The sequence below is a fragment of the Schistocerca serialis genome, chromosome 8 (genome assembly GCF_023864345.2).
Source record: "Schistocerca serialis cubense isolate TAMUIC-IGC-003099 chromosome 8, iqSchSeri2.2, whole genome shotgun sequence".
Lineage (NCBI taxonomy): Eukaryota > Metazoa > Arthropoda > Insecta > Orthoptera > Acrididae > Schistocerca > Schistocerca serialis.
Window position 1 is genome coordinate 349840509 of NC_064645.1, and position 26820 is coordinate 349867328.

The window sequence follows — 26820 nt, forward strand, 5'->3', positions numbered from 1 at the left end:
AACAGAGAGAACAAAGGCAGAAGGAACGAAAGCTGCACAGCAGAGGACTGTGGCTGGCTGATCACGAAAATAATAGGATGAGCCAGCCACACTGCAACACGTTAAAACCTCCAGCCCAACAGCGTAGGGTGGAGTCGAATTACAACACAAAACTAATTAAAAGAGACAGCTAAAAAGAGGGTGATGTTACAAAAGTTAAATGGACCTGTAAAAGCCACTTGCGCGAATAAAACTTAAAACCCGATCTGCCATAGAGACATTGTCACCTAAAAGAGATGATAAAGCACCCTGGAGATTAAAAGTTCGCCTGAGGGTGGTGAAAAGGGGACAGTCCAACAATATATGGGCCACCGTCAGATGCGCACCACAGCGACAATGAGGGGGGCCTCTCGACGCAGCAGATGACCATGCGTCAGCCAAGAGTGGCCAATGCGGAGCCTACACAGAACAACAGAAGCCCTGCAAGAGGCCCGCATGGAGGAACCCCACACAGTCGTTGTCTCCTTTACCTGCCGCAGCTTGTTGGGTGCAGACAGAGTGCGCCATTCGTCTCCCCACATCCCAAAGACCCGACGGTGCAAAACGGTTCTGAGATCAGTTTCCGGGAGACCGATCTCCAACGGCAGTTTGCGGGTAGCCTCTTTGGCTAACTTGTCGGCGAGTTCGTTTCCCGCGATCCCAACGTGTCCCGGGGTCCATATGAACACCACCGAACGACCACGCTGTTCAAGAGCGTGGATGGACCCCTGGATGGCACCACCAATGGGATGGCGTGGGTAGCACTGGTCAAGAGCCTGCAGACTACTGAGCGAGTCACTGCAAATGACGAAGGACTCTCCAGTGCTGGTACGAATATGCTCAAGGGCACGAAAAATGGCTGTCAGTTCTGCGGTGTAAACACTGCAGCCTTCCGGCAAGGAGCGCTGGTCGACATAGTCCGCATGACCATAAGCGTACCCCACACGGCCATCAACCATCGAGCCATCGGTATAGATAACCCCCGAGGCATGGTATGCGCCTAGGAGCGCAAGGAATTGGCGGCGCAAGACTGCAGGAGGAACTGAACCTTTCGGCCATTGGGAAAGTTCCAGCCGAAGCTGCGGCCGACGAATACACCAAGGTGGTGTATGTGGGCGGACCTGGAAAGCAGATGGGAGAGGCAAAAACTCGAGTTCATTAAGGAGCGACCAAACACGGATCCCAATTGTATGGCCTGGTCGTGGCCGCTGGTGTGGGATATGGACTTCCGCATTTTCGAAAGGGGGCCGATAGTTAGGGTGACGGGGCGAACAACGGACGTGGGCAGCATAGTTGGCTAACAGTTGATGACGCCGAATACGAAGTGGAGGAACCCCAGCCTCAGCAAGGAGGCTATGAACAGGACTGGTGCGGAATGCTCCTGTCGCCTGTCGAACCCCACAGTGGTGAACGGGGTCCAGCAGTTGCAACGCTGAGGGCGACGCTGAGCCATACGCCACACTCCCATAATCCAGTCGGGACAGCACAAGGGCTTTGTAGAGCTGCAGCAGCGTGTTACGGTCTGCACCTCAAGATGTGTTGCTTAGGCAGCGGAGGGCATTCAGATGCTGCCAGCACTGACGCTTGAGCTGACGAATATGTGGAAGCCAATTAAGCTGGGCATCGAACAGCAATCCCAGAAAACGGTAAGTGTCAACAACCCTGAGCATGGCATCCTGAAGATAGAGCTCAGGGTGGGGATGGACAGTACGACGCCGACAAAAGTGCATAACACAGGTCTTCGCAGAAGAAAATTGAAACCCATGGGCTAGGGCCCACGCCTGCGTCTTGCGTATGGCTCCCTGCAACCTACGTTCTGCAACACTAATGGTGGAGGAGCTGAAAAAGATGCAGAAATCGTCAGCATATAACGTGGGTGAGACAGACGACCCTACTGCTGCTGCAAGGCCATTAATGGCCACAAGGAAAAAGGGGCACGCTCAATACAGAGCCCTGTGGAACGCCGTTCTCCTGGATCTGAAGTGAACTATGGGATGTGCCAATTAAAACGCGGAATGTCCGAATAGATAAAAAATTCTGAATAGAAATGGGGAGAGAGCCCCGGAGACCCCACCCGTGCAACGTGGCGAGAATATGGTGCCGCCACGTCGTGTCATATGCTTTGGAGAGATCGAAAAAGACGGAGACGAGATGTTGGCGCCTGGAAAAAGCAGTGCGGATTGCAGACTCAAGAAAGACCAAAGTATCGGCAGTGGAACGGCCCTGACGGAAGCCGCTCTGGCACGGAGCCAGAAGACCCCCGAGTCTCGAGTAGCCAACACAGCCGTCGACTCACCATGCGTTCCAAGAGCTTACACAGAGTATTTGTCAAGCTGATGGGCCGATAGCTATCCGCATTAAGTGGGTCCTTACCAGGCTTCAGCACCGGAATGACGGTACTCTCCCGCTACTGCGACGGAAAGACACCATCGCCCCATATGCGGTTGAAGATGGCAAGAACACACCGCTGACTGACCGGGGAAAGGTGTTTGAGCATCTGATTGTGGATGCCATCTGGCCCAGAGGCTGTATCGGGGCACTGTGCCAGGGCGCTCTGCAGTTCCCACAAACTAAATGGGGCGTTATACGCCTCAGGGTGGCGAGAAGCAAAAGAAAGCCGTTTGCCTTCCTCCCGGCGTTGGAGCGCGCGAAACGCGGGCGGGTAATTCCCCGACGCAGAGGCCCGAACATAGTGCTGAGCGAAATGCTCTGCGATTGCATCGGCATCGGTGGATACCGCCCCGTTGATGGTAAGCCCTGGGACACCTGTAGAGTGCTGCAATCCAAAGATGCGCCGAATCTTCATCCACACCTGGGAGGGTGAAGTACGGTAACCAATGGTGGAAACGTACCGCTCCCAGCACTCCTGTTTCCGCCTTTTGATGAGCCGCCGTGCCTGAGCACGGAGACGTTTGAAAAAAAATGAGGTTCTCCAAAGACGGGTGCCGCTTATGTCGCTGAAGAGCCCGCCGACGTTCTTTAATGGCTTCAGCGACCTCTGGAGACCACCAAGGCACTGACTTTCGCCGGGGGCACCCTAATGAACGAGGAATGGTACGTTCCGCAGCGGAAGCAATCGCTGCAGTCAGTGTCTCAACCGCCACATCGATGGTACCGTGGGGGAGAGAGTCAACAGTGGCAGCAGAGCAGAACGTGTCCCAGTTTGCCTTGCTAAATGCCCATCTAGGCGAGCGCGCAAAGGAGCGACGCTGTGGTAGTGAAAGGAAGATCGGAAAATGGTCACTACCACACAAGTCCTCGTGGACTCTCCAGTGGACCGATGGTACAAGCTATAGCGTCCCCAGTGCCAAATTTTTTATCATGTAGCCGTAAAATAATAATTTCTCTGTGTAGGTTTAGATTGCAAAGAAATAATTTATGACAGAATGATCTAAAGAGACGACAAGTTACACTCTTTTGTTAATTTTTTAGTCGTCTTCACTTCTTCGCTTGTCTTGAATGTGTCTAGAGTGACATCTTGCGTGTGCTGACAAATGTAAGCATATTTGTATGAGTTAAACATATAATATAACTATTTAATATTATTATGCACTTTTAATTTGTAAGAGGTGATCCCGATTTCATGTCCGCCTTCCTTGAATTAACCTGCATTCAAGTAATTTACAGCTCAACAATCGCAGCGGCCGATGCAGCCAACGACGCCATTACGTGGCGATATTAACTTATGAAAAATTAGCGGAAGCGGAAAACTCGCCCGCTATTAGCATAATATTAATTTTTCTCCACAGCCGCACGAAGTTGCAGAAATACTTAGCTTTAAGATTCTTATTTTCAGTACCATAGCTGAGAGCCAGAGCCAGGACTCCGACTACAATACAATGGTCAACGGAGGTAAGAAAAATACTCTCGCGCGTGTGTGGGCCGCAATTGTAATTAATAACTAAAGATCTTTTGCTTTAACGTCAACTGACTAGCCGAGGAAATTTATATGAAAAGTTTATTACATTGTTCAACTTAAATATCATTTTCATTAAGGCCCACCACATAAGTCGGCAACAATCAAAAAATAATAATAACAATAATAATAATATATTAAATTACGACGGCCGACGGACGCGAGAAAGCCCTGGGCTGCACAACGAGATGAGATTCTCGACCTCCCTGCCTCGGCCAGTAACCTTCGTTCCACCCCACAGGGGATTGTGGGCGTTAAAATCCCCCAGGAGAAGAAAAGGCGTGGGGAGTTGGGCGACAAGTGCAGCCAAGTCGGTCAGGGAGACTGTACCACCTGGAGGGAGATAGACACTGCAAACGGTTATGTCCTGGGTAGTCCTTACATGTACAGCCACAGCTTCCAATGATATTTGAAGGGGCACAGGAGCACTATATACAGAGGTAAGGACATACACGCAGGCTCCACCTGACACACAATTGTAAGTGCTACGGTTGCAGTAAAAACCCCTGTATCCACAAAGGACAGGGGTCCGCATTGCCGGGAACCAGGTTTCCTGTAGGGCAATGCAGAATGCAGGTGTCAGGCTTAGAAGCTGCCGTAGCTCAGGGAGATGGCTAAAATAACCGCCACAATTCCACTGGAGGATTGTACAAAGCGTGTCCGGTAGGGGCATTCAGGCACAGAAAAGGCAAATTACTTGGCAGGGTCACATGCTGCCACCGACTGAGCGACGGACGTCACTACGGCCATCGTTTCTGAGGAGACGGCGAGATCCAGGTCATCAGGGGATGCAAAGAGCTGGACCTCGTCCTCAGAGGCTGAGCTGACAGGGAGCGTTGGTGCGGGAACCACTGGGTCCTTATCCTTCTTGGAGAGCTTCCTCTTCTCTCTCTTGTCTTTGGGCGGAGGGTTGGCATGCTGGGAGGGCTGTCCTGACGCATTGTCAGGAACAGAGGAAGAGCGTGAAACCCTTCGACCAGCAGCTGGTGGCTTTTTCAGCCACTGGCTAGTGTCTTGGGAGACACTGGGGAAGTCCGTGGAAGGGACGCCCCCAAGGGATCCCTTCCGAACAAGTGAGGCCAGAGGAGGCTGTTGCGTCTCTGGCTGAGCAGCCGGAGGGAGCTGTCGCCTCCCCAGCTGAGGAGCCGGAGAGGGCCGTCGCCGCTCCGGTTGAGAGGTGGGGACCAACGTCCCCGGTTGCTTGGGGCGCACTGCTCCCAAACTCGGTGTTTTGGGAGCAGTGGAAGAGAGAGCGGCCTGTCCCAGCGGTGGGGCAGACGTTACTTGATTTCTCTGTGGGCCAACAGAGAAGGGAGTCTGTGCAGGAGCTGGCGGCGGCAGCGTGACGGTAGCATAACTCAACATAGGTGTGGGGTTGAGTCGTTCTAATTTCTTCTTTGCCTCTTGGTAACTTAAACGGTCCAAGGTCTTAATTTCTTGTATCTTCCGTTCTCGTTGATAGACCGCACAGTCTGGTGAGCAGGGAGAATGATGCTCCCCACAGTTAACGCAGGTGGGAGGCGGAGCACATGGAGCATTAGGATGCGGAGGTCGTCCACGATCACGACACGTGGGGCTGGAAGTGCACCTGGAGGACATGTGTCCGAATTTCCAGCACTGGAAGCATCGCATAGGGGGCGGGACATAGGGCTTGACATCGCACCGGTATATCATGACCTTGACTTTCTCAGGCAAGCAGTCGCCCTCAAAGGCCAGGATGAAAGCACCGGTAGCGACCCTATTATCCTTTGGCCCCCTAAAGACACGACGAACAAAGTGTACACCTCGTCGTGCCAGGTACTCACGTAGCTCGTCATCAGACTGTAGCAGAAGATCTTTGTGAAAAATAATCCCCTGGACCAAATTTAAGGACTTATGGGGAGTGACAGTAACGGGGATGTCACCAGGCTTCTCACAGGCGAGTAATGCCTGGGACTGCGCAGATGAAGCTGCTTGTATCAAAATGGCCCCGCTCCTCATTTTGGAAAGAGACGCCACTTCCCCAAACTTAACTTCGAGATTGTGCACGAAGAAACGAGGCTTAGTCCCCAAAAACGAATCCCCATCAGTTCTGCTGCATACAAGGTATCGTGGCGAATACGGCTCCTGTCTGTCTGCAGCCCTACGTTCCTCCCATGGTGTGGCTAGGGAAGGGAACGACTTCGGGTTATATGTCACAGCGTTAAATTCCACCTTACCACGCTTAGAGACATTGGCGGTCGGGCGACCACCAGATTGAGATTTCACCCGCTTCATTGCGGGGCATCCGCCCCGATGCCACCCACTCCGACCAGGAGCTCTCCCCACTGGCGCCACCCAGCCACAGCAAAGGCCACCTGGCAGGATGGCCGTTGCCGGGAGTCCCGATGCCCCAGAGAGACGAGCATCTACTCCTTGGCTTACGTGGGGAGGAGTCAGCTCAGGCATCGGCAGTACGATCCCTGTGTTGTCAGGGGGCTACAACCTAGAGGGTACATGACGACCCCACCACAACGGGCTGGCTATCGTGCTGGCTTTCGGGTGCCATGGGTAGTCCATAGTGATCGTGGGTGCTGGTGGTGACGCACTAAGGGCGCTACTTACAGAATACATCAGGTGTCTATGCCCAAAATGAGGGATGGAGGGTGCAGGTAGTCGCCAAGACGATCAAGTGTGCCAAGGTCGTAGGGCACAGGGGACTGATGGTGCACCACGTAAGGTGTCCTTCCCCAAAAGGCTCGTACTTCTGTGGAATTTGGAAAAATGGAGGTCAAACCCGAATGGGGACCATCACATTAAGGCCAAAACGTTTGAGACTCCTTTTAGTCTTACGACAGGCAGGAATAACGCGGGCCTATTCTTACCCCCGAACCCGCAGGGGGGGGGGGGTGTACTGCGTCAAGAATCTTCAGATACGAAGGCCTTGCTGACCCATACACGGTGCAATCATAGTCAAGTCGCGATCGGACGAAAGCCCTATAAAACTGCAGCAGACGCGCCCGATCTGCTCCCCAGGGCCGATGGCTCAGACACTTCAAAATATTCAGTGCCTTCAGGGCCCGCACCTTGAGGTCTTTAAGGTGAGGCAACCACGACAACTTTGAATCAAAAGTGAGGCCCAGGAACCGCACAGTATCGCTAAAAGGAAGAATGGTGTCCCTCAGACGCAATTCAGGGGAGGTAAAAGGATGTCGAGAACGATTAAAATGAACACACACACATTTGTCTGCAGAAAAGGTAAAACCCGTCTTCGCAGTCCATGCCTCTAATCGCTGTATCGTAAGCTGCAACTGTCGACTAGCAGTGACAAGACTGGAGGAAGAACAGAAAACAGCAAAATCGTCCACAAACAAGGAGCATTGGGCAGGACCCCGGATAGTGGACGTGATACTGTTAATGGCGACGGCAAAGAGGGTGACACTTAAAACGCTTCCCTGAGGAACACCATTCTCCTGCACATACAAATCAGATAGCGCATTACCAACCCTATAGCGAAAGAGGCGGTGGGAAAGAAAGGACCGAATGAAGATGGGGAGACGGCCACGAAAGCCCCACTCATGGAGTTGATTGAGGATATGGCGGCGCCAAGTAGTGTCATACGCCTTATGAATGTCAAAGAATACACCTAGACAATGCTGGTTACGCAGGAAGGCCTGCTGGATGGCCGCCTCAAGCAGGGTCAAGTTGTCTATAGTGGAACGCCATCTCCGAAAGCCACACTGAGAGGGGCTAAGGAGCTGCCTGGTCTCTAGCAGCCAAACCAGGCGACGATTGACCATGCGTTCCAACGTCTTCCCGACACAGCTCGTCAAGGCGATACTTCGATAACTACTGGGATGCGTTCGGTCCTTCCTTGGTTTGAGGAGAGGTATCAAAATCGCTTCCCTCCACGAGTCAGGGTACGTGCCGGATAACCATATCATATTAAAACAATTCAGGAGAACTTCCTTGGAAGGCAGTAACAAGTGCCGCAGAATGCTATACCGGATTTGATCATGACCAGGCGCAGTATCATGAGCCACAGACAGCGCCGAATCCAGTTCCCACATTGTGAAGGGGCAGTTGTAGGGTTCAGAATTAGGAGACCGGAAGTCCAAGTGACCCCTCTCGATGGCAGTGCGGTAGCGGCAGAAATCTGGATCACAGTTAATAGTGGCGGTAGATTCCGCAAAATGCATGGCCAGTGTCTGGGCAATGTCTCTCGGCGCCGTGAGGAGACTTCCCTGATGCAGCAAGGCCGTGACAGGTAGCTGGCCGAGTTTCCCGGAAATCCTCCTGATGGCTTCCCATACTTTCGTAGAACTAGTGGAGCGGGAGATGGAGTTCAAGAACGATTGCCATGACCGCCGTTTGCTCTCTTTAATCACGCGCCGCGCTTTAGCCCTTGCCACCCGAAAGGTTGCAAGATTGTCAGCTGTGGGACGGCACTTGAAGCGGCGCAGAGCGGCACGGCGGGCTCGGATGGCTGAGCGGCACTCAGGGGTCCACCAAGGCACAGGACGCCTCGTGGGATGACCGGATGACCGTGGGATTGACAATTCAGCAGCATGGGAGATCACAGCTGTAACATGGTCTACCCATTCGTGGACGCTGTCACGGTGTTCCAAAACGGCCAGGTGGCTGAAAAGTGTCCAGTCAGCCCTGCAGAGGTGCCACCGGGGCGGTACCGGAAATGCCATAGCCTCATCCAGGAGGCGAATCCAAAGGGGGAAGTGGTCACTAGAATGGAGGTCAGCATCAACCTCCCATAGAGCAGAATCCGCTAGTGCTGGAGAGCAAAAGGAAAGGTCAATAGCTGCTGACGACGACCCAGAAGCAGTACAGAAATGAGTGGGGGCACCAGCGTTGAGGATGCACAGTTCTTCAGACACCATGAGGCGTTCCAGAATGCGACCCCTGGGGCAAGTAGTCGAAGAGCCCCATAAGACATTATAAGCATTGAAGTCCCCCAGAAGAAGAAATGGGCGGGGAAGTTGGCCAATAAGGTCCGTGAGAGCCTCAGAGTCTATCGCATCCTGAGGTGGTAAGTAAAGTGAACAGACTGTGAGCCTCCGACCCACAAGAAGGTCAACTGCAACTGCTTGCAAGTCTGTAACGAGAGGGAGCTCAGATGAGGGGTGCATGTCATGGACAAAAACCGCAACACCACCCTTTGCCCTTTCCCCCGTCAGATCATCATTCCGATAGACAGTATAGCCCCGTAAAGAAGGCGCATCAGTGGCCCGAAAATGTGTCTCTTGGAGACATAAGCACAAAGGGAACTCACGTACAAGGAGTTGTAGTTTGGCCACATGCTTCCTGAACCCATTCAGGTTCCACTGTAAGATGGGAGCCAGTGATCAGGGTGGCTGAACTTTCACCCTGCCTCTGTGTTTTGGAGGAGAGCCCGTACTGGCCGGAGATTTATTCCTGGGGCGAGAAGAGCGCCCCCGGTCGACATCAATGTCCATCAGCTCCGATGACGACCCACGGGAGATGTCGGACAGTACGATGGCCTCGTCATCGGACCAACCGTGATCAGTCTCCGCAGGTGGCAAAATCTTCACCTTCGGTGTCTTTGTCTTAGGGGGCTTAGAATGCAGAGCCTTGTCAGCAGTTGGAGCTTTACTCGCTTGGGCAGAAGGCGCCATAGGGGAAGAGGCAGGAAGTACCCGAATGTCAGCAACCATGGCCTAGTCCGACGTTGCGGGGAGAGCTGCAGGTTGCAAAACAACCGCAGCAGCACAAGTGCACTGGCAAACGCAGGTATTAGTGCTAACACTAGCAACCTCCGTTTGCGTAGCAACAGTGGCCATTTGTACTGGTTTTTTCAGGGCGGAAGCGAAAGATGTAGTAAACACAGGAGGTTGCATGGCCTTAAAGAGCTTCTTGGCCTCACCATAGGGGATGCGCTTTGATGTTTTGATCTCCTGTATCTTCCGTTCCTCGAGATAGATGGGGCAGACCCGGCTCCAGACAGGGTGACTCCCAAAGCAATTCACGCACTTCACAGGCGATGAACAATCGGCTCCTTCATGGGCAGGCTGACCACATTTACCGCAAGTGGCTATCCCATTGCACCCCAATGTAGTATGCCCAAAGCGCTGACATTTAAAGCAGCGCATTGGGTTGGGGAAATATGGCCGTACTGGCAAACGTAAGAACCCCGCTTTAACATGCTCTGGAAGTCTCGGGCAACTGAACGTGAGAATAAACGAGTCGGATTTTACTAGGTCCCCATCGACTAGCCTCATAATATTCTGCACGTCAACAATACCTTCGTCAGCCCACTCAGATTTCAACTCGTCTGTGGAGATATCCACCAAGTCCCTACATGTCACAACACCCTTACTATAGTTGAGTGCGGAGTGGAGCTCGGTCTCGATAGCGTACTCTCCGAGACTGGGTGCTTTCCGAAGAGAAGCGACTTGACGGGAACTAGAAGTCTCAACTAAGAGAGTACCATTGCGCAGTCGCTTAACAGATTTCAGTGTACCTGCAATTCCTTGAAGGCCCTTGTGGATGTAAAAGGGAGAAACCCTCTCAAAGCTACCCTCCTTCCATTTAATAATCAAAAACACATTCTGATTTTCAGCATGTGCTCTGTTACGACAGTCTGATAAATCTCTAGCAACACCAGGAGCTGGAGGACTCGCAGCACGAAGTCGCTTTTTCGAAGGGGTGTGTTTGCCTACCAGCGGCCCACCCAATCCACTGGTAGGGGGAAATGTAGAGGTCGAAGGGTCCATTGCGGTCCCACGAGCAGCTAGGGAACTAAAGGTCCGTTCAGACAGAGCCCCGCGTGCCTGAGTAAGCCGTATACAACTGGGGTGCAGCAGGTGCCCCAGAGGTTGCCCGCTAGCGACTGTTCCACCCCAACAGCCATGCATCTTATAAGCGCGCAGCACACCGTAAGATTGAGGGGTTTTTATAGAGGTTTACCTTCCTCGCAATCCAGGCGGTCAAGCCAAGATTACCATTCCCCGCAGCACACAACATTCCACCGCCGCGCCATACAGTGGTCGCTGAAGCATGTCCGGGGGTTACGGTAACAGGAGACCGGCGGCGCTGACCAGTCCCCAGCTCATGACCCCAGGGTCGCCAAGCCCGTACTCAGCAAATGAACGCCCCTGGGGGCGCCAACAGAAAGTGGGCCACTGTCAAAGCCGCCCCGCAGCGACATACAGGAGGGTTGGTTGGTTGGTTTAAGGATCAAAGGGACCAAACTGCAGAGGTCATCGATCCCTTTTTCCAAAATACTAAAAATACCCACAGAGAATAAAAAATGTTCAACGGAATAGGAGACAGACGACACAGAACAAAAGAGACATAGACGAGGACCAGACAAAACGAAATAAAATCACATGTAGTGTGACGGTGGTTGGCCGACCATAGGAACAAAAAAAAATGGAAAAGCTAACCACCGAAAACACATTAAAAACTTAGTTTAAAACCGTAGGCCAAAGGCCAGAATCAACACAAAACAATAAAATAAAACAGAAACATTCAGATTAAAGAATAAAAACTCCCTGCTCTAATAAAACGTAAAACTAAGGCAGCCATAACAGGGTCATCAGATAAAACGGCAGGGAGCGTATCAGGCAGCGCAAATGTTTGCCTGACCACAGCTAAAAGGGGGCAGGCCAACAGAATGTGGGCCACTGTCAAAGCCGCCCAGCAGCGACATACAGGGGGTTCCTCCAGGCGCAGTAAATAACTGTGTTTTAGCCGGGAGTGGCCAATGCGGAGCCGACAAAGGACGACAGAGTCCCTGCGGTTGGCTCGCATGGATGACCGCCACACAGTCGTCGTCTCCTTAATGGCACGGAGTTTATTGGGTGTGATCCGATCGCGCCATTCAGCGTCCCAAAGCGCAAAAACTTTTCGGCAGAGGACTGCCCGCAAATCGGTCTCTGGGAGGCCCACATCCAGAGATGGTTTACACGTGGCCTCTTTCGCCAGGCGGTCAACATGTTCATTGCCCGGGATACCGACATGACCGGGGGTCCGCACAAAGACCACAGAGCGGCCGCAACGCGCAAGAGTATGCAGGGACTCATGGATAGCCATCACCAGACGAAAACGAGGAAAACACTGGTCGAGGGCTCGTAAACCGCTCAGGGAATCGCTACAGATCACGAAGGACTCACCTGAGCAGGAGCGGATATTCTCTAGGGCTCGAAAGATGGCGACTAGCTCACCAGTGTAAACGCTGCAGCCAGCCGCCAAAGACCGTTGTTCGGAATGGTCCCCTAGAGTTAGCGCATACCCGAAACGACCAACAACCATCGAACCGTCGGTGTAAGCAATTCCAGAGCCCTGATACGTGGCCAGGATGGAATAAAAGCGGCGGCGGAAGGCCTCTGGAGGGACTGAGTCCTTCGAGCCCTGTGCCAAGTCGAGCCGAAGGCAAGGGCGAGGAACACACCATGGGGGTGTATGCAGAGGCGCCTGGAAAGGAGGCGGAACAGGGAAAAACCCAAGCCCGCAGAGAAGCTCCTTGACGCGTACGGAGATCGGACAACCCGACCGGGGCCGACGATCCGGCAGATGGACGACCGACTGCGGGAACAGGACACGGTAATTTGGATGCCCGGGCAAGCTAAAAACATAGGCAGCATAAGCAGCCAGTAATTGTTGGCGCCGCACCCGCAGTGGAGGGACACCTGCCTCAACAAGGATGCTGTCCACAGGGCTGGTGCGGAAGGCACCAGTGGCAAGTAGTATTGGGTCCAGCACCTGCAACGTAGAGGGGGATGCTGAGCCATAAGCCAGGCTCCCATAATCCAGACGGGATTGGAGTAACGCGTGGTAGAGCCGCAACAGGGTAAATCGGTCGGCGCCCCAGCGGGTGTGGCTCAAGCATCTCGGAGCGTTTAGATGCCGCCAACACGCTTGTTTAAGCTGCCAGATATGAGGCAGCGAAGTCAACCGGGCATCGAAAACCACGCCCAAAAACCTGTGTGATTCCACCACTGAAAGAAGTTCGCCGGCAAGATAAAGCCGCGGCTCCGGGTGGACAGTACGTCGCCGGCAGAAATGCATTACGCAGGTCTTGGCTGCCGAAAACTGGAACCCATGAGCTACAGCCCAAGACTGCGCCTTGCGGATAGCACCCTGTAGCTGACGTTCAACAGCTGCAATGCCAGTAGAGCTGTAATAAAGGCAGAAGTCGTCAGCATACAGGGAAGCAGAGACAGAATTTCCCACGGCCGCAGCGAGCCCGTTAATGGCAATTAAAAACAGGCAGACACTTAAAACAGAACCCTGGGGCACACCGTTCTCCTGGACGTGGGTGGAACTGTATGAGGCTGCGACTTGAGCGCGGAAAGTACGATACGACAGAAAATTTCTGATAAAGATCGGCAGAGGGCCCCGAAGACTCCATCCATGAAGCGTAGAAAGGATGTGATGACGCCATGTCGTATCGTACGCCTTCCGCATGTCGAAAAAGACAGCGACCAGGTGCTGACGGCGGGCAAAGGCAGTACGGATGGCCGACTCCAGGCTCACCAGATTGTCGGCGGCGGAGCGGCCTTTACGGAACCCACCCTGAGATGGAGCCAGGAGGCCCCAAGACTCCAGTACCCAAGTCAAGCGCCGGCTCACCATCCGTTTGAGAAGCTTGCAAAGAACGTTGGTGAGGCTAATGGGGCGGTAGCTGTCCACCTCCAAAGGGTTCTTGCCTGGTTTCAGAATGGGGATAACGATACTTGCCCGCCACTGCGACAGAAACTCACCCTCAGTCCACTGAGAGGTGTTTCAGCATCTGGCAGTGGATGCCATCTGGTCCAGGAGCGGTATCAGGACAAGCGGCAAGGGCACTGCGGAATTCCCACCCACTGAATGGAACATTGTAAGATTCCGGGTGGTTGGGGCGAAACGAAAGGCTCCGACGTTCCAGCCGCTCTTTAATGGAGCGGAAGGCCTGGGGGTAATTCGCAGAAGCGGAACTCATAGCAAAATGCTCTGCCAAGCGATTTGCAATGACGTCGGAGTCAGTACAAACGGCTCCATTCAGTGAGAGCGCAGGGACGCTGGCAGGGGTCCGATAGCCGTAGACGCGTCGAATCTTGGCCCAGACCTGCGAGGGAGCGACATGGAGGCCAATGGTGGACACATAGCGCTCCCAGCACTCCGTCTTGCCTTGGCGGACGAGGAAGCGGGCCCGCGCACGCAGCCGTTTGAAGGCGATAAGGTGGGCTAAGGAGGGATGTCGCTTGTGCCGCTGGAGCGCACGCCGGCGATCTTTAATCGCTTCAGCGATCTCAGGGGACCACCAAGGCACAGCCTTCCGCCGAGGGGACCCAGAAGAACGTGGAATGGCAGATGCGGCGGCAGTAATGATGCCGGTGGTGACTGATTGAACCACCGCATCAATGTCAGCAGTAGAGAGAGGCTCAAAAGCGGCAGTTGAGGAGAACAAATCCCAGTCAGCCTTATTCATAGCCCATCTGCTAGGGCGCCCAGAAGAGTGACGCTGTGGTAGTGACAAAAAGAGTGGAAAGTGGTCACTACCACACTGGTCGTCATGCACACTCTATTGGACAGACAGTAAGAGGCTATGGCTACAGATGGAAAGGTCAATGGCGGAGTAGGTGCCATGCGCCACACTGAAGTGTGTGAAGGCACCATCATTTAACAGCGCGAGATCGAGCTGTGACAATAAATGTTCAACGATGGCGCCTCGACCTGTGGCCACTGACCCACCCCACAGAGGGTTATGGGCGTTGAAGTCGCCCAATAGCAAGAAAGGTGGCGGCAATTGGGCTATCAGCGCAGCCAGGACATGCTGCGAGACATCACCATCCGGTGGAAGGTAAAGACTGCAGACGGTAACAGCCTGTGGCGTCCACACCCGAACAGCGACAGCCTCTAAAGGTGTTTGGAGAGGGACAGACTCGCCGTGCAGAGTGTGAAGGCAGACGCCACCAGACACCCTTTCATATGCTGCCCGGTTCATATACTAACCGCGATAGCCACGGAGGGCGGGGGTTCGCATTGCTGGAAACCAAGTTTCCTGAAGAGCAATGCAGAAGAAAGGATGAAGGCTGAGAAGTTGGCGGAGCTCAGCTAGATGGTGGAAAAAACCGCCGCAGTTCCACTGGAGGATGATATTGTCCATGGCTGAGAAAGGCGTGAAAGGACTGGGAAGGGAATTTACGCCGCTTGTTCACTCACTGCCACCGATTCAGTACCCGTACGAGAGGCATCCATGGCATCTGAGGGACCAGCGAGATCCAGGTCCTCAGCGGACGCTAGAATCTCGACTTCATCCTCAGACGCAGAGCGCGAAAGGTGCGGTGGGGTTGGTGCCACCGCAAGTTCTTTGGCCTTAGAGGTCTTTCTCTTGGACTTCTCTCGCTGAACCTTGGGTTTCACAGGCTGGGAAGGCTTCACCGATTCAGTCTCCAGGACAGAGGAGGATCGTGAAGCCCTACGCCCGGCCGCTGGTGAGGACTTATGCCACTGGCGGCCGTCATCCTTCCCGCTGGTGGAACCGTGGGAAGGGAGGGTCATAAGGGAACTCTTACGGGCGAGAGTAGCCGAAGAAGTTAGACGCTTCTCCGGCTGAGAAGTAGGGACGGACGTCCCCGACGGGTGGGAGGAGGGTGCTCCTGAGGTAGGTGGTGCAGGAGCAACCGGTTGGTTAGGGCCCCCCACGGGCAAGGGGGCAGGAGGAATCTTACTGCTTATCGAGCTGGCTGGAAGTCTCGAAACTGATGGGGCTAGCACAGTTGTTGTAGCAGCGGCGTAGGATGATGTCATTCTCACAGGATGGAGTCTGTCATATTTCCTTTTGGCCTCAGTATAGGTCAGCCGGTCCAGGGTCTTATATTCCATGATTTTGCGCTCTTTCTGAAAGACTTTGCAGTCAGGCGAGCAAGGTGAATGGTGCTCCCCGCAGTTGACGCAGATGAGAGGCGGGGCACATGGAGTATCGGGATGAGATGGGCGTCCGCAATCTCGACATACGAGGCTGGAAGTGCAGCGGGAAGACATATGGCTGAACCTCCAGCACTTAAAGCACCACATCGGGGAGGGATATACAGCTTGACGTCACATCGGTAGACCATCACCTTGACCTCTTCCGGCAACGTATCACCCTCGAAGGCCAAGATGTAGGCACCGGTAGCAACCTGATTGCCCCTCGGATCCCGATGAACGCGCCGGACGAAATGAACACCTCTACGTTCTAAGTTGGCTCGCAGCTCGTCATCAGACTGCAAAAGGAGGTCCCTATGGAAAATAACACCCTGGACCATATTTAAACTCTTATGTGGTGTAATAGTAACATTAACATCCCCCAACTTGTCACAAGCAAGTAACCTGCGCGACTGGGCGGAGGATGCCGTTTGTATCAGTACTGACCCAGAGCGCATTTTTGACAAGCCCTCCACCTCCCCAAACTTGTCCTCTAAATGCTCGACGAAGAACTGAGGCTTTGTGGAGAGAAAAGACTCCCCATCAGCTCTCGTGCAAACTAAGAATCGGGGCGAATAACTGTTACCTCCATCCTGAGACGTACGCTCTTCCCACGGCGTGGCCAGGGAGGGGAACGTTTTCGGATCGTACTTCTGAGCATTAAATTGAGCCCGAGAACGCTTAGAGACAGCTGGCGGCTGGCCGCCAGCGAGAGATGATTTACCACGCTTCATTGCGGGTCATCCGCCCTGATGCCACCTACTCCGACCAAGGGCCCTCCCCACGGGGGCCACCCAGGCACACCAAAGGCCACCTGGCAGGATGGCCGTTGCCGGGAGTCCCGATACGCCAGGAGGATAGGCATCTACTCCTTTGCATACGTGGGGAGTTAACGGCGCAGGCATCAGTAGAGCGTTCCCTGTGTTGTCAGGGGGCTACAACCAAGAGGGTACATGGCGGCCCCACCACAACGGACTGGCTACCGTGCTGGATCTTAGGTGCAAAAATGTCAAAGGTCGTCGTCGCAGTTAAAAGAAACACTGCAGAGTGCAGCGTGGTAATCGCACCCAGGGACGTATCCTCGCCCAAGAGATCGAAAACGAGCGGGACACCATTGCAACGACGAGAAATCCGGCTAAAGGTCTAATTGCATGACGGATACAGTGCACCATGTAAGGCGCCCTTCCCCAGTTGGCTCGCTCTTCGGATAAATTTAGAAAGATGGAGGTCAAACCCGAGAGGGGACCATCACATAAGGCCGAAACGTTGGAGACTCCTTTTAGTCGCCTCTTACGACAGGCAGGAATACCGCAGGCCTATTCTAACCCCCGAACCCGCAGGGGGGCTTTCCACATGCTCCTGCTATACACTGTAATGTAGATGGCAGCAGGACGTACATGCCCCTCCCCCCCCTTCCCCTCTGCCTTCGCAAGCTGGTCGGTGAGAAGTTTGCATGTTCAATGCCCTACGCATGCTGAAGTACTCAGCCTACGTTGTGGTACGGCCTGTGTAAACTGTCCGCTGATGTCGTACGCGTAAACCACAAACTGTACTGCACATTGTTCCTTATGTACTGAATGATACATCGTGGCACATGTGTGACCATACAAAGACTGGGCCCAACAACGGCGGACCATACAGTCCAAATATTGTGCACTCAGCTACGTGTCGTCTCCCTATAAGAGCCGGATTACAGTTGTGGTGGTGGTTGTTGGGAAGTTAAAGGGGGACTAAACAGCTAAGGTCATCAGTCCCCCATTCCAAAAACAGGCGAGACAAAGTCGCGGAGCAGATAAAACCCCAAGGGGAAGGAGACTCCCTCCCCCCCCCCCCCCCAGGCACTAAAGAACACAAATTAGGCGACGAACACTACAGAAAAGAAGAAGAGTACAGACGAACACCCGACAGAAAGAAACAGAAGAAAAGAAGATGGCCGGAGACTGGTTGACTGACCACAAGAACAAAAAAAAAAAAAGGAAAGAGTCAACCATCCGACGACACACCAAAACAGCAACAAATATGGAGAGATGCGTGGACAAAAGACACAGAAACGGAAAGGCGCAGGACTCCCTAAATGGATCCATAAAAAAGGACTAGCACAGATAAAATGTAAAACATTGTCAGCCATGGAGGCATTGTCGCTCAAAACCAAAGGCAAAGTGCCCGGGAGATTAAAAGACTGCCGGAGGGCGCGCAGTCGGGGACACTCCAATAAAATGTGGGCGACCGTCAGCCGGGACCCACACTGACACAGAGGGGGATCCTCCTGACGCAAAAGATGGCCGTGCGTCAGGTATGTATGGCCGATGTGCAGCCGACACAGGAGAACAGAGTCCCTGCGAGAAGACCGCAGGGAGGAGCGTCACGCATCGGTCGTCTCCTTGACAGCCCTCAGTGTATTAGGTGCTGTCGGGCCTCGCCACTCAGCAGACCACACCCCAAGCACCTTACGGCGCAACACCAGCTGCTGATCGCGAGCTGTGAGGCCGATCTCCAAAACTGGGGCGTCGATCGCCCCTTTGGCCAGCCTGTCAACACGTTCGTTCCCCGGGATGCCAACATGACCTGGCGTCCAAACCAAGACCACCGAACGACCAGAACGGGCAATGGTGGAAACAGACTCCAGAATAGAGGACACCAGAGGAGAAGAGGGACAGCAGCGGTCGATGGCCTGAAGGCTGCTCAGGGAGTCACTGCAGATGACGATGGACCTACCTGAGCAGAAACGCATATGCTCAAGAGCGCGTAAGATGACCACCAGCTCTGCAGTAAAATTACTGCAGCCAGCCGACAAGGAGCGTTGCTCAACATGGGCAGCATGAGCAAAAGCGTAAGCAGTGCGACCATCAACCAGGGAACCATCAGTGTAGACAGGCTCACAGCCCGGAAATGATTCGAGGAGCGCAAGAAAGCGGCGACGGAGGGCCACAGGTGGAACCGAGTCCTTGGGTCCCTGTGCCAAATCCAGACAGACGGACGGCCGGGGCAAACACCAGGGAGGCGTAGGTGCACGGACCCGGAAGGGAGGCAGAAGAGGGAATGACCCCAGTTCCGACAGCAGGGACCGGACGCGGACAGCTACGGAAAGCCCAGACCGAGGTCGCCGTTCGGGCAGATGGAGGACCATGGCAGGGAAAAGCAGGTGACGATTGGGATGGCCTGGCGAGCAATGCACGTGGACAGCATAGTCTGCGAGCAGACGATGGCGGCGAATCCGCAGCGGGGGAACCCCGGCCTCCACCAGTAGACTATCCACGGGGCTAGTGCGAAAAGCGCCAGTAACAAGACGAACCCCACAGTGGTGTATACGGTCTAACAACTTCAACACTGAGGGTGATGCAGACCCATAGGCCAGGCTCCCATAAGCAAGCCGGGACTGCACAAGCGCTCTGTATAATCGCAGCAGCGTGCAGCGATCTGCACCACAAGACGTGTAGCTAAGGCAGCGGAGGGCGTTGAGGTGCCGCCAGCATTTTTGCTTCAGCTGAGTAACATGAGGAACCCATGTGAGCCGGGCCCGGATTGCAGTGTGGTACGCCATAGAGACTTGTGGGAGGAACGGACGCCCTGGATGGCGATCAGCATGAGCTGTCTGTTGATGTAGTGGCGCGTGTATTCGGACGTAGTCGTCTCTTCTCACACACTGTGATAGCATGGTGCACCGCGTTCCACATCTGCGACATGCTACAGAGGCGGGCTGACAGTCGTTCGCACAATGGACATCGCTTACGTACGGGGGCCACCTTCCACGTGTTCTCTAGGCGTGTACATTTTGTTGCGTGTATGTGGGCAGACGTAGTGTGTTGTGACACCAGACACAGGCATGCAATAATCGTTGAAGTTGCAAATGGCGATGGACGTCTACGTTTGCTGGTGAAGTTACGCAAATGAACAACTGCTGACCCGTTGTGGTGCGGTTGTTCTGGCTAGAGGTGAATCAGTGATGGCGACGATCGGTTGAGCTACTAACCGGTTGTTTCAGCGATACCCACCATGCCCACGAACGTGAATGGCATCTGGGTGTGAAGCGATACGCGGCAGTGGCTGGGTGGGTCCGTCCCCGGCCGGTGAGGGGGGGCCTCCCGGCGTGCTGGCCGCGCGGTGCGTGGGCGCACGCGCTACAGCCGGCTGGTGAGGGCGGCCAGTGGCAGGCGCGCCGGCCGACGGACGCGGCAGGCGGCGCAGCTGCGCGCCGGCGCACCCTGCGCGCGGCGCCGTGCGGCCAGAGTAGGTCCTCGCGGGCCCGGTGCGAAGCGCGGTGGACATCTGCAGTGTGCTGGTCCGATTGAGGACTATGTGCGCTGAGGATGCGCCGCCGCCCGGCGCTCGGCGCCGCGACGCCGTCTGCTGCTCGGTCGCCTCAGCGGTTCTCGCAGGTGGTTTGTATCGCAGCTGTGCGGACGTGTTGGCGCGTGCGCTGTGCTGGGAGAGTTCGCTTCGGCACCGAAGTGGGGCTTTTGTCCTTCTGTGGCGCTGGCGTTGGAGCCGCCGGTCACCGTAGGTGGCGCGTGTTGTCTCCCGCCGGCAATGCCACGACAGCACGCTCCCGGGCCTCTGTCGGCAGCGGCAAGCTCAGTTGGGAGCGTGGGTGGTCGCACCTAAAGCGTCTACTCGCCAAACTCCGGGCGATTGCGCCTCTCTCGAACCCGACCAAGTACTTAGGACGGCGCTGCGCGCCGCCGGGACCTGAGAGGGTTTCGAGGTGTATTGTGCAGGGGAGCTCAGCCTCCTCCTGTTTGCAGAATAATTGAGCGGACGCTTGCGTGTTCGCTCGGGCCCCCGGGACACACTCCCGGGCGGCCGGCTGCTCAGCTCTAGTTGACGCAGCTCCCTGGTTGATCTTGCCTGTAGTCATATGCTTGTCTCAAAGATTAAGCCATGCATGTCTCAGTACAAGCCGCATTAAGGTGAAACCGCGAATGGCTCATTAAATCAGTTATGGTTCCTTAGACCGTACCCACGTTACTTGGATAACTGTGGTAATTCTAGAGCTAATACATGCAAACAGAGTCCCGAGTCTGGCGTGAGGTCAGTCGCTTGACGGCGCGTTTCGGCGCGGGCCCGCCCGTTGCCGGCGCGCCGTAAGGCACGGAGGCTCGCACTGGGGCGTATCGCTTCCCAGTCGGGTGTGCCGCGGCAATCCTCACAGGGGAAGTGAAGCGTCTCTTATAGCCTCTCCTTCCCAAGTGGCTCTTTCCACCTTCCCGTGGTGCCAGACGTTAAGCTTGGCATTCTACCTTGCGACAAAAGGGAGAGCTGCAACCCAACCCGATGCGAAAGCGAAGGGTGCGTGGCACAGGGGGAGCTGTGTCAAGGGACCGAACACCAGTCCCTTTCTGTTCGCAGGGCACAGACCATCAGGTGTCCTGCATACCGGAGACCTCGTTCGTCGGCGTGGGATCGAGGCGCGACTCGGCAAGGGTGCTTCGCCGCGCCCCTGGGTAACCGGGGCGTGTTCTGCCAAACCCAGGAGGTGGTGACATCGCCTGGGCTAGGTTAGATGGGTCCAGACCGCTGAACGACTGGGTGACCGACCCACCACCTGAGTAGGAGTGGGTCCTTGGCCGACAGGTGGAAGCTCGGGCTAGTAAGCGGCGAAGGGCGAGAGGTGCATCCGCCTCTCCGGAGTGTGGGGTGCACTTTCCGAGGAGCGTCGAGTGAAATCGACGATGACGGAGCCACCGATGGGGACCAGTGCGCTGGCAACGGCGCGCTGAACTCTGCAGTTCGAAGAGTGCCCTTGGTCTTGGGGCAAGGCTGGTGGGCGAGCTGCCTCATGTCCCCCCCATGCCAGAGGAGCCGGTCCGGGACAAGAGACGGGCTCCCATTTCTTATCACTCGTTACTCATCATGGCGGCAACCGAAACGAGTGATTCTTGTGCGTCCAAACGCGCTTCTATTGCGCCTGATCCCTCTAACCAGGACGAGCTGGGACAGGCAGAAGGCGAATCCGTGACACAAAGGCACGGTAGAATTTCACTGCTCTTAGAGCAGAACGTCAAAAACGGCAAAATAAGCCAAGCAGCTTTAACAATTATAAAAAATGAACTTACTGCATGGGCCATTGCCCACGCAAAACTTGAAGGCAGAGTGGAGAGTTAGAAAAAGAAAACAACAGATTGAGAAACCAACCGACCAAGACCTGGGCGGCGGTGGCTGCGCAAGCACCAAGCAAGCTGCACACAACAAAGGAAACAATAGATAAAGCAGCCAAAAGAACAGACACTGCGGTCTTTCTCAGGACACTACCTGGGCAAGACACCAGTGTGAAGAAAATTCAAGAGCTGTTTACAAAAACTGTCAACCCAGCTAAAGACAAAATTAAAATAAAGAGAATAAAACCCAGCAAAAATTCAGTAATTGTGGAAGTAGCCTCAGAGGAAGACAAGGATAAAATATTAAACAATCAGAAACTAAACGCACTAATCAAACGTGAACCACCAAAGAAAAGGAATCCCTTCGTAATCCTCTATGACGTGCCAACTATTATGACGGATGAAGAACTGACAGATACAATAAAAGAGCAAAATTTTGATGATATAAATGAGGAGGAATTTCGAAAGAGTTTCAAATTGAGATTCAAGACGGGGCCTCGGGGGCGTGATGTGGTCCATCACGTTGCACAGGTCACGGCACCAATGTGGAGGAAAAATCACAGCAATGGGCAGACTATATGTAGGATTTCATTCTATTTACGTCAGAGACTACATCGTGGTACCTCGCTGGCACAATTGCGGTGACTTGGATCACATCCTAAGGCTTTGTACCAGGGAGTCTGTCTGCACGGAGTGTGGCACAAGTGGACACAACCGCAAAGAAGCAGCGGTCTGCATTCCCTGCAAAAACCGTGGGAAAAAGTCATGCGGAGCCTCAGGATGCAATTGTCCAACATACAGAATGTTGGAACAACGACTAATTTCTAAAATCGACTATGGCTGATCACAGCCCACCAAACGGGATGCCAAAGCATAAATCCCCAAGTAAGAGGAGGCGGGACGCTATGAGGGCAACCAGGGTCAAGAACTTCCTGCTGGCGCTTTCGGCTGCCACTAAAACAGAAATAAGAGACAAGGCCATACAAACAGAGCCTTACATGGTTGACATAAGCATACAAACAGATTTTACCGTACAGAACACAGATACCGCCCCTCAACGCCGGGAAACAAAGCCGACAATCCACCTGAAACGGCAAGGGCATCCTATGACTGCAATATCCCAGACAAAACCCAAAGAAAACCGACCCATCCAAGATAGTGCTGTTACCAGTACAAGCCTAAAGTCCACAACGCAGAACACTCCAGTGGTCAGATTGCCACCCGTGGACCCGGTAAGGGTATACCCCAACATCGAGTACACGATGCAACTGGCCAGGCTGGAAGAGCCGATCATCCTGGCCACTGCCTTACGGCATGTGGTCCGTGTAGGACACGAAGGGGGTAAAAAGGTAACCTTCTCGGTAATGGAGGCTGTGGACAGAATACAGCTCGAGTCAGTGAATCTCCCCACTGATTTCGGAGCCCTGCGGGACATACTGAAAAAAGTTTTTGAGAGACGTGGCAAAAAGTTTGACCTCCAGAACATTTACGAACAGGCCGTACTGGCAAACGGACGAATTGCTTTCGACTGGAGTAAGACCTGGCCGGACGACCACATACATACATACTTCCCATGACGACTGAGATAATAATTGGACAGTTAAATACGCACAACAGTCGACTTGTTATGCAGGAGCTCCGTAAAGAGGTGGAGGAGAGGAGACTGGACGTGCTCTGCCTACAGGAGCCATACTCCCACGCTGGGAAAATAGCTTTTGTTGCCACTACTTGGCAAATTATCAGCAGAGGTGAGGACCCTAGAGCAGCAATAGTAGTAACAAACAAACTTTTGAGGGTAACTATGCTCACACAATTTGCAACTCGTCACTGCAACGTCGTGGAGCTTCAGTCCCCGATGGGAGTAATTATTCTCATAAATATGTATTTTCAATACGTAGATGAGATAGAACAACACTTAGAACATCTAGCAAGAGTTACCACGGCGTTGCGGGGACGAGAGATAATCATAACAGCTGATATCAATGCAAAATCCCCCCTGTGGTACAGCGGCACCAGAGACGCTAACGGCGAGAAAGTGGAAGAATTTCTTATGGCTTCGCAGCTCGTGGTGGCCAACAGGCCGGGCAATCCTCCTACATACACAGCAGGAGGAGGACAAGGCACGAATATAGATGTGACCCTTACATCACACAATGCAGCTAACCTAATAAAAAATTGGATAGTCGTAAGCAATGCCACCACGAGTGACCACAACTTGATAACCTTCACTCTAAGTGAAAGAGAGTGCAGCTGGACCATGGGGTGGGAGGTGCAATTTAACTATAACAAAGCAAATTGGGAACTTTTAGCAAGGGAGTGCGACATTTCTGCCTTACCAGAAGGTGACGCATATCAAGACCTAGACGTAGACGACAGAGCCGAGGAACTGGTGGGTGCAGTACATAGAGCGGTGAGGGTCGCTGTACCAACCAGGAGGAAGGCCGTGGCGGCCTCGCCATCACCATGGTCGCCCGAATTAGAGGAGTTACGGCAATCTGTCAGAAGGCTAAGAAGAAACTACCAGCGCAGTGTCGTCTGGCTGGAAAGACAAAGGTGGCAGTTGCAATACAGGGAGGCCAAACAAAGATTACAGAAGGACTTACGTGAAGTGAGAATGCGTAGCTGGGAAACCTACGTGCTGAACCAGTTAGCCTTAGATCCATGGGGTCTCCCTTATAAATTAGTAAGGGAAAAAAATCTGCCCTCCCCTGGAGTTATCAACAGTCAGGCGAGGGGACGGGATGACGGAGTCTTGGCAGGAAACTGCTGAGGTCCTTCTCCAGTCCCTGCTGCCTGACGACAATGCAGATGAAGAAACTGAAGTCCAGAAGCAACTGTGTGACGCATATCTAGTGGACTATAACAACAACACGGCAGTCTACCCATTCTCGGAAGAGGAGGTAGCTGCACAAATAAGATCCCTAAAAAGAGGGAAAGCTCCAGGACCAGACGGCATTGTGGCTGAGGTGGTGCAATTCCTGGCACCCCAGTTAGTCGCGCCGTTGACCCACCTATTCAACGAATGTCTAAGACAAAGAAGGTTTCCCAAGAGGTGGAAAACCGCGAAGGTGATAATTAAAAAAGGACCGGAGAAAGATCCAACCGAAGCTAAATCTCACAGGCCAATCTGCGTATTGGACCTATTCGGGAAGCTCCTAGAGAAACTGCTGGCTGACAGATTGACGGCCCACCGGGTACTGTGGGGGATGAGCAGCAGGCAGTTCGGCTTCAGGCCGGGGCGGTCGGCATCTGATGCCATCGCTCTGGCGGCTGAGGTCTGTGGCTCGACCCCGCATAAGTACGTCGTCGGCATCATGGTGGATATTAGTGGCGCCTTTGACAACCTGTGGTGGCCTTCGCTCTTCTCCTGCTTACGGGAGAATGAGTGTCCAGGGCCGCTTTATGGATGTCTGAGGAGCTATTGTGAAGACAGGGAGGTTTGGCTATCATCCCCTAGCGGGAGAATTGGAAAAGTAATCACAAAGGGATGTCCCCAAGGCTCTGTTCTGGGGCCCCTGTTCTGGGATATCCACATGGAACCACTACTGGACGAACTGCAACAAAGTGAGGAAGTGCTAGAGGTGATAGCCTATGCAGACGACCTCCTCCTGCTGGTCGGCGGTCGTAGCCGAGAGGACATCGAGCCAAAGATCGAAAGGGCCATTGAAAAACTGCACCAATGGTGCCTTAAAACGAAGATGAAAATATCTCCTACCAAATCCACATACTTACTGCTAAAACGTCAGCTTGTCAGGAATCCCACGGTCAGAATTGAAGGCTCACCAGCTCTTTGGCGACGAGAGGCGCGATATCTGGGAGTTATAATTGACGAGAGATGGAACTTTGGAAAACACATAGAAGCCGTGACTCAGAGAGCCCTCCAGCTACGAAATAATCTCATTTCCATTGGACATAAACGATTTCATCTCCCCCCTCATCTCATCAGACTCTATCACAATAGCATCTTGACTTCAGTAGTGGGTTACGGCTCGGGAGTCTGGGCGCACAGGCTCACGCGGGTTGTGCCCGCCATGATAGTGAGAAGAGTCCAAAGGAATATGATTCTAAGATCAGTAGGGGCCTACAGGACATCACCAGGGGGAGCCCTGTTAGTCATAATGGGGCTCTGCCCGTTAGACATCAAAATACGTGAACAAGCGGCATGGTATTGGGCCAAAAAAGGGGATGGGGAAAAAATAACAGATATCATGGGTGTGAGAGTAGAGGATAAAAGGGGAATAAGAAACAGATGGGAGGAATTGTGGCAGAGGATTTGGGAGGAAGATGAAACGGGGAGAAGAACATTTCAGTTTCTACCTGATGTTTAAGAACGCGGGACCATGAAATATTTTGAACCCACACGAGGACTCGTCCACTTTCTCACTGGTCATGGACCCTATCCGACATATTTATGTCGGTCTGGGAAAAGGGCAACCCCCAAGTGTGACTGTGGCGTGGCAGAGGGAACTCCTGATCATGTGGTTTTCGAGTGCCCTCTCTTCAATGACGTGGCAATGACACTCAGAGACAGACTTCCAAACCACGAGACATACAATCTTCTCAGACAAGAAGACACATTCCATACCCTGAACGCTCTGGCAGAAGAGGTATCACGAAAGGTCTTAATAGAATACCTGAGGGATCAAGAATAAAGACCGAACTCTTTAACCAACCGATTATGACCTGATCCAAATCCCATTCCGCCTGTGCGTGGAATGGCTGACTTCCATTAGTTGGAAACCGCCACGTATGGGATTAGGGGGGTGGGATCAATCACACCGATTACGACAAGCGCCAACTATGACGTGGGTTAAGCTAGTAGTAGTAGGACGTAGTTTAGAATACCAAAATAGGAAACTGCAGCGATTATTAACCTTGGCCGGCCCGGTGCCAGGGGCATGCTCCTCG

General features: G+C 53.6%; 1 long non-coding RNA gene across 1 annotated transcript in view; it reads left to right on the forward strand.

Annotated features, from left to right (window-relative positions):
- Window positions 1-26820, forward strand: part of LOC126416090 (uncharacterized) — a 375983-nt gene that overhangs the window by 87164 nt on the left and 261999 nt on the right. The window lies entirely within an intron of this gene.